At 47.2% G+C, this 7,500-nt stretch overlaps 1 pseudogene; it reads right to left on the bottom strand.

Moving 5' to 3' along the window:
• Positions 1-6,471: 6,471 nt before the first annotated feature.
• LOC126475654 (large subunit ribosomal RNA) overlaps positions 6,472-7,500 on the bottom strand; it is a 2,981-nt pseudogene continuing 1,952 nt past the window's right edge.

Genomic DNA, 7,500 nt, shown 5'->3' with positions numbered 1-7,500 from the left:
GTTTATTCTATACCTTTCCTCTTGAACTTCTCTAGTGAGAGTGGTGCACTCTAATACGACATGTTCTGGGGTGCCTACCTGGACCCCACATTCGCACTCTTCTGTCTCCTTTTTCCCTATCCTGTGTAAATACACAGGGTAGGGTCCATGCCCTGTGAGGAAATGTATTAGACCTTGACTTGGTTGGAATTTTTTATATTTTAATCTTTCTTTTATATTCGGAAAAATTTCATAGACCCTTCTTGCTGTTTGAGAGTTATCCCATTGTTGTTGCCATATGCTTAATGTTTCATCTCTTATTTCTTTTTTATTTCCCAAATGTTTCCCCATTATTTCCCTAATTTTGTCAAAATTACCCTTCTTTAACCAATAATTCGCTGCTTTCTGTCTTATTAGTAAGTCTAATGGGCAAAGACCCATTATGACTAGTAACCCATCTGTCGGTGTTGTTCCAAATGCCCCTATAGATCGCAGTAGTATATTTCTCTGTATTCTCCTCACAGCCATGGAAGGCTTCAGAAGGCGCAACCTGTGGGCCCATAAACTCGATCCATATCCCATCATCGACACTAGCAAGCTGCCATGATATAGTTTGATGACATTTGGCGGTAAATGAAATTGTTGCTGTCCTATTCTTATTAGCTTGTGCATTATCGATAGTGTTTTCCCTCCTACTTGGTCGATGTGGGTCTTGAAGTTCCATCCTTGATCCAGGTAGACACCCAGATATTTACTTACGTTTTTCCTTATTACGTTTGCGTTGTCGATCCTGATTGACGGATCCCTTAACATTTTCCCTTTCAAGAGCATATAGTTAGATTTCTGTGGCGCAATTGCCATCTTGGAATTTCGACACCAGGTAGTTAGAATTTTCATTATTTCTCTACTTCGTCCTTCCAGTTGTTGTCTGCTGTTTCCATGCGTTAGAATTAGCAGGTCGTCCGCGTATGCAACGGCCCCCAATACTGATGCTTCCTGCTGCAGGGAGTGCAGCAACGGCTCCATATTTATGTCCCAAAATATGGGGCCGCAAACTGATCCCTGTGGACATCCTTTAGAGATGTTCTTAGTCACAACCGCATTCGGAGACGTCATCTGTACCACCCGGTCTCTACAGTAGCTCTTGAAACATTTGTATAGTGCTGCCGGACACTGCATTTCCTGCAAGCAGGTAAACAGCGCCGGCCACCACAAATTGTCAAACGCCCCTGAGATGTCCACCATTACTCCTAGAACATATGTACAGGTCGACGAGCTGACAAGTTCGGCCGCCGTGTTGATCGCGTCCTCCGTCGATTTTCCACGGCGGAATCCGAACTGCCACTCGTGCATCCCTGCCATTTCTCGATGACCGGTCAGTCTCGCACAGAGCAATTTTTCTAGGGCTTTGCCCATGGTATCTAGCAGACATATTGGCCTATATGCTTTACATTCCATTGGATCCTTATCTGGCTTCCTAAGTATTATTACTTCCGCTCTTTTCCATCTTAGTGGAAAAGTGCCTCTTTCCAAACATTTATTGTAAAGACTTGCCAATATTGGAGCTATTTTTTCTTTTATTGCCTGAAGAACCTCGACCGTAACCCTGTCGGGTCCGGGAGATTTTCCTCTTTTTAGGTTTGATATCACTTCTACCACCTCCTGCGGTGAGAAGGGGTAGACTATTATGTTGTTATTATATTCTCTTTGTGCTCTCTCTCTTATAGCTGCCTGCTCTGGTGTGTCCTCAGTGGGATCATCATCCGGTAGCAGGGCTTGGAGGAGCACCGTTATTGTCTCTTGTCTTGTTGTGGTCGTTCTGTTTTCATTTGGTATTCTTATAGATGAGAGGACTGTTGGGGCTCTTATTTTTTCCCTTACTAGCTTATAAGGCTTTCCCCAGGGATCCATTGCTAAGTTATTTCTTACAAAATTTTCCCAACTTCTTTTCCTTACTTCTATGATTTCTCTTCTATATCTCTCCCTGTATTGCCTGTATATGTTTAGTCTATATTCTCTATCTTGTGGGTTGAATGTGCGCTGATACCTACGTCTTGCCCTGCGCGTAGCCTGACGTAGGTCACTTAGTTCTGGAGTCCATGGTGCCGGGTGGACGCTTTGGACTCTGCTTCTCTTTGGTACGACTGCGTCAATTACCTCCTTTACGCTATTAACTATCTGCTCCGCTATCTCATCAATCTCGAGAGCCTCATCCAGCTCCGGCGGGCTATACTCCCGGGAGAGTCTTTCCCAGTCTACTTTTTTGTAGTCATATTCTGAAAGCCATTCCTGTGGCACTACCCTCTGTTCTGCTTTTAGTATATATTTAATTACATTGTGATCACTAGTTGTTACATTCTCCAGTACCTCCCAATTATCTATTTTGTTGTTAGCCCTATTATTCGCCAGTGTTATATCAATGTTTGTTTTTGCTCCTGCTCTATTTGAATATGTAGGTATATCACTAGGTGTATTTATTACATCTAGATTTAGTTCACTTATTACATCTTCTAATTCTTGACCTTTTTCATCTTGTTCTCCGCTATGCCACAGGAATGACTTTGCATTTGCATCCATTGCAATTATCACTTGATAACCCTGTAATGATCTGCATATTACTTTTAATTGTTCTAAATACATAGTTATAGGTTCTCTGTACTGACAATAAATTGATACCAAATACCATTTTGTGTTAGAAGCTTGTACTTCAATTGTTACAATATGCTCATTTGTAAATTGATTTAATACTATTGTTTTTATATTTCTATTTAGAATCACTATTGCAGACATCGGTCTGTCTCCTTTCATAATTACTTGCGCTGTAGCTATCATTCCTGGGATTTTACCCTCCCGGGAGTACGGTTCTTGCATGCATAATATATCAGCTTTGTGTTCTTCCGCTAATTTACGTAATTCATAGTTTACGTGTGCACTTCTCATTGTATTTATTTGGAGAACTCTGAGATCCATTATGGGTGATATGTATGGAAATGATCTGCTGGCCATTCTTTGTTGGGGTCGAACCCTATTCGGCCGTATGTTGTTACCATTTGCGTATATATGTTATCTAGATTAAATTTTAAACCTCGTCTTTCATATACTTGTTTAACTATTTTTTGTAGTTGTTCGTGTTCCGTTGGAATTCCTGCCGCTGCTAACTGAATGCAGTCGACATCCGCCAGAGCTGGATAAGTAATTCTCGAGCCGTTTCTGTGCCCCACTCTCACTAGTTGTCTAAGTGCAGTGGTTAGCAGGCCAGGTTCTTCTAATCTTGCCATCTGTAGAGCGTTCTCGCATATTTTATATGTGTCCTTAGGGTCCATTGCCCTGTATGTGACACTCATGCTTGTCTGATTGCTTTTATCTTGTCTCTGATTTTCTTGATCTCTTTTGGGCGAACTCGGTCGTCCGTCCGTGCCCTCCATCGGCAGTTTCTTTTCATTGTAAACGGACGACCGAGGTCGTCCGTATTTCTTTCCTGTACTGTTCTTTTCTGTGTCTTTGTTCTGTCTCTGTGTTGGTGTGATATGTTGTGTCAGGGGCGCCTCTGGTCGCCCACTTCTGCCCTCCATCGGCATTTCTTTGTTATGGAAAATGGGCGACCGAGGTCGCCCTTCTGTTTGTACTTGTGCTTCTCTTGTGTTCGTTGTTTGTACTTGTGCATCTACCATATGTAGTGTCTGCACTTGTGCATCCTGCATTATGTTTTGTTTCTTGTCTTGTATCGATGATTCCCGTTGTGTCTTTGGTACCTCTGACTGTCCATCCCTACTTTCCATCTGCATTTTCCTGTCATAAAAAATGGGCGACCGAGGTCGCCCTTGTGTTTGTACTTGTACTTCTTTCGTGTATACAGCTTGTACTTGTGTATCTGTCATTTTTTGTTTTTCTTTTCCTATCCTCTGTATTGTCTCTTGGTGGTATATTTTTGGTTGTGTTGTTCTTTTAATGGGAGTTATAGCAATGCAGTTTTGTGCTGTACATTTTGTGTGTTGTTTATTGTCTTGTGTGTTGTTTTTCGTTCCCTCATTTTCAGGCTGTTTGCCTGTGGTCCCTTTTGCCTCCTGTTCCCTTGCCCCTACTGCTTCCCTGATTTTTATGCCCCTTAGTGTATCCCTTAATTGCTTACTAGGTGATTTGTGCTTCTTTCTTTTTTCTTGGGGTTTACTCTCCATAATCTGTCCTTTGTATTAATCTCCCTAGTAAAAGCTGATATGTGGGGCATTCTTTTGAGTTTGGTGCTCTACATTTTCTTTTCCCTCTTCGATTACATGGTATACATGTTTCCGGCCTGTTCTTTTCAGGGCACTCTTTCTTGTTGTGGTTATCTGTTCCACAGTGACCACAGGTGGGGTCACCCCAAGTACAATACTTCTGAACGTGGCCCAGATCCATGCATTTATGGCATCTGGGTACCACACAATAGTCCTTGACCGCCACTGAACTATATTCTACATATATTCTTCCACTTTGTATAAGCTCTTTCCTTAACGTTGGTGAGACTTCAACTACTTGATGGCCCGTATCTCTATCCTTTTTCCCCATCCTAAATTTCGGTCTAAATTCCTTTTTGAAATCTTGTAGGCTCATCTTTTCTTCGAAATTCTGCATGTGAATACATTCTGTTAGTTCTTCTGGTGTTAGTCTGTTCGAAACATCAAATATGGTCATTAATGGCCATCGTTTCTTTGTTTTTTCGCATATTACAGATCTCTGTAGGTCTTTATGCCCCATTATAGTGTTCCTATCCTGCTGTGTGGGGGTTTCCACTATTACTGCATTTTTAGCTATTACTACTTTATTTATTTTAACTTTTGCCTTGGTTGGGTTTATTACTCTCGTAAATATTTCTTTCACTTCTTTCACACTCTGTCCTTCTTTTGGTTTCAGAAATAATGCCACTCCTTGCTTCGCTGTCACTTTTTCTATACTCTCTTTCATGTTTATTTGTGGTTTCTGTGGTCCTCCTGCCACCACTGTGGCATATGTCTTTGTTCTTTCAGTCGTAATTTGTTTGTTTTGCCGTTCCAACTCTTTAATTCTTCCTTCTAGTTGGCTTTGGGCTATTGCCCACAAGGCCAACTTATCCTTTATCTCGTTAATCCTATCATTGCTCATCTTCCCTTTGTCTGTCACTAGTAGCGCGTTTATTTCTTTTAGCCTTTCGGCTGCGCTCTTTATTTCAGTGTCTGCGTTATCATCGCATCGCTCGGAAGTCTCTCTCTCTGTGTTTACCGCCATAATTTCTGAGAGAGACCAAAAAAGTTGAGAGCCCGTCTCTTTCCCCGGACCGGCTCTTCTGGCATGGGGGGGGGCTAAGTGCAGCTCGCTCACCAGTCCCGCCCCTGGACCAAGAGCTTTGTGAGCTGCCGGGTTTAGCGCGCCGTTTCCAGCGCACTAGTCCCCTTCCACGACTGTACCACTCGAGATTTCTCCCGTCCCTCCCCGGCAAATGCCCAGCGCATTCCGGAGAGGCGGATTCACCTCTCGGCCTTCGCCCCCTACTAGGCCGAGTTTCCACCCTAAGGCCTTAGACCCAGCCCTACCCAGGTGCTGGGTCGGTCCCCCAGACTTTCGGGGGTCTGGCCCCATCTAACCTAGCCAGGGACGTGTTACCACGCCCTGGTTTGGCGGAGCATGTCGAAGTCCCCGACATGGCGCTGAGCCTTTGCCGGCTCAGGCCACGATCCCTCCCCAGCGAGTACAGCCGCGGGAAAATCAGGACAGGTGTTGTGTCCTTGTTGACGCAGCTCCCCCTGCGCCATGCACCCTTTGCTTTCACCTTGGGTTGGGGGACTTTTAACGTCGTCCATGACGTGAGGAACTGCAGTGGCCAGACCGCAGGGTTCCGGGATCGTCGTAAGACTTACCCTCATACCCTCGCCCAGCCACCGCGCTCAACTCAAGAGAGACAGTTGTTATGCCTCCCGTAACGCAGCTTCCCCTGCGCCATGCACCCTTTGCTTTCGCTTGGGTTGGGGGCATTTAACGTCCTGCCAGGACGGGAGTTTTACGTCCTACCTTGACACAACGACAACCCACACCTATCAACGCAGCCCGGAAGGTGTTAAAGGAGTCAGTCCGGGTCTTATACGTGGAGTTTGACATCAACGAGACGGTGCGGCACTCAAACCCGAGTTACGTTCCCCGGAGGGTCTCCACACGTACCGGGGGATCATGACCGACCATGTCTCACCCACCGCTTTTGATAATTCACGGTGGGCCAGTGCGGACCAGTGTGGGTTGCACCCAGTTAAGGGCTAGCCTTTTAACGTCATGCATGGACGGCCCTTCCCGTGTTAGCTTCGCCCCATCTTGTGGGGGTACTGAGCGCCAGGGCCACGTCAAGGCCACGGGATAGGACATTACGGTCCCCGCCCCACTCAGGTTCCTCTGAGCCCTGCTGAAGGCAAAACTTTCAGGGAATCAGAGGGTCTCCTGGCGGTTTTAACCCAGTTATCGGGAGGCAACACACCTCCCCCGGGTGGCGCCACGCAGACCGCTTTCCCAGCGGGAAAGATAGGGACAGCGGGAATCTCGTTAATCCATTCATGCGCGTCACTAATTAGATGACGAGGCATTTGGCTACCTTAAGAGAGTCATAGTTACTCCCGCCGTTTACCCAAGCTTGCTTGAATTTCTTCACGTTGACATTCAGAGCACTGGGCAGAAATCACATTGCGTCAACACCCGCTAGGGCCATCGCAATGCTTTGTTTTAATTAGACAGTCGGATTCCCCCAGTCCGTGCCAGTTCTGAGTTGATCGTTGAATGGCGGCCGAAGAGAATCCGCGCACCCGCGCGCCCCCGGAGGAGCACGCTAAGGCGGACGCGGCCTCGCAGCAAGGAAGATCCGTGGGAGGCCAAGGCACGGGACCGAGCTCGGATCCTGCACGCAGGTTGAAGCACCGGGGCGCGAACGCCGCGCAGGCGCGCGCATCCTGCACCGCCGGCCAGCACGAGGCCGACCAACGGCGAGAGCAGACCACGCCCGCGCTAAACGCCCGCACTTACCGGCACCCCTACGGCACTCACCTCGCCCAGGCCCGGCACGTTAGCGCTGACCCACTTCCCGACCAAGCCCGACACGCCCCGATCCTCAGAGCCAATCCTTATCCCGAAGTTACGGATCCAATTTGCCGACTTCCCTTACCTACATTATTCTATCGACTAGAGGCTCTTCACCTTGGAGACCTGCTGCGGATATGGGTACGAACCGGCGCGACACCTCCACGTGGCCCTCTCCCGGATTTTCAAGGTCCGAGGGGAAGATCGGGACACCGCCGCAACTGCGGTGCTCTTCGCGTTCCAAACCCTATCTCCCTGCTAGAGGATTCCAGGGAACTCGAACGCTCATGCAGAAAAGAATACTCTTCCCCGATCTCCCGACGGCGTCTCCGGGTCCTTTTGGGTTACCCCGACGAGCATCTCTAAAAGAGGGGCCCGACTTGTATCGGTTCCGCTGCCGGGTTCCGGAATAGGAACCGGATTCCCTTTCGCCCAACGGGGGCCAGCACAAAG

Source organism: Schistocerca serialis, chromosome 4 (assembly GCF_023864345.2).
Source record: "Schistocerca serialis cubense isolate TAMUIC-IGC-003099 chromosome 4, iqSchSeri2.2, whole genome shotgun sequence".
In the NCBI taxonomy this organism is placed as follows: Eukaryota; Metazoa; Arthropoda; class Insecta; order Orthoptera; family Acrididae; genus Schistocerca; species Schistocerca serialis.
The sequence above is the reverse complement of the archived record's forward strand: the minus strand, read 5'-3'. Positions and strand labels throughout refer to the sequence as shown.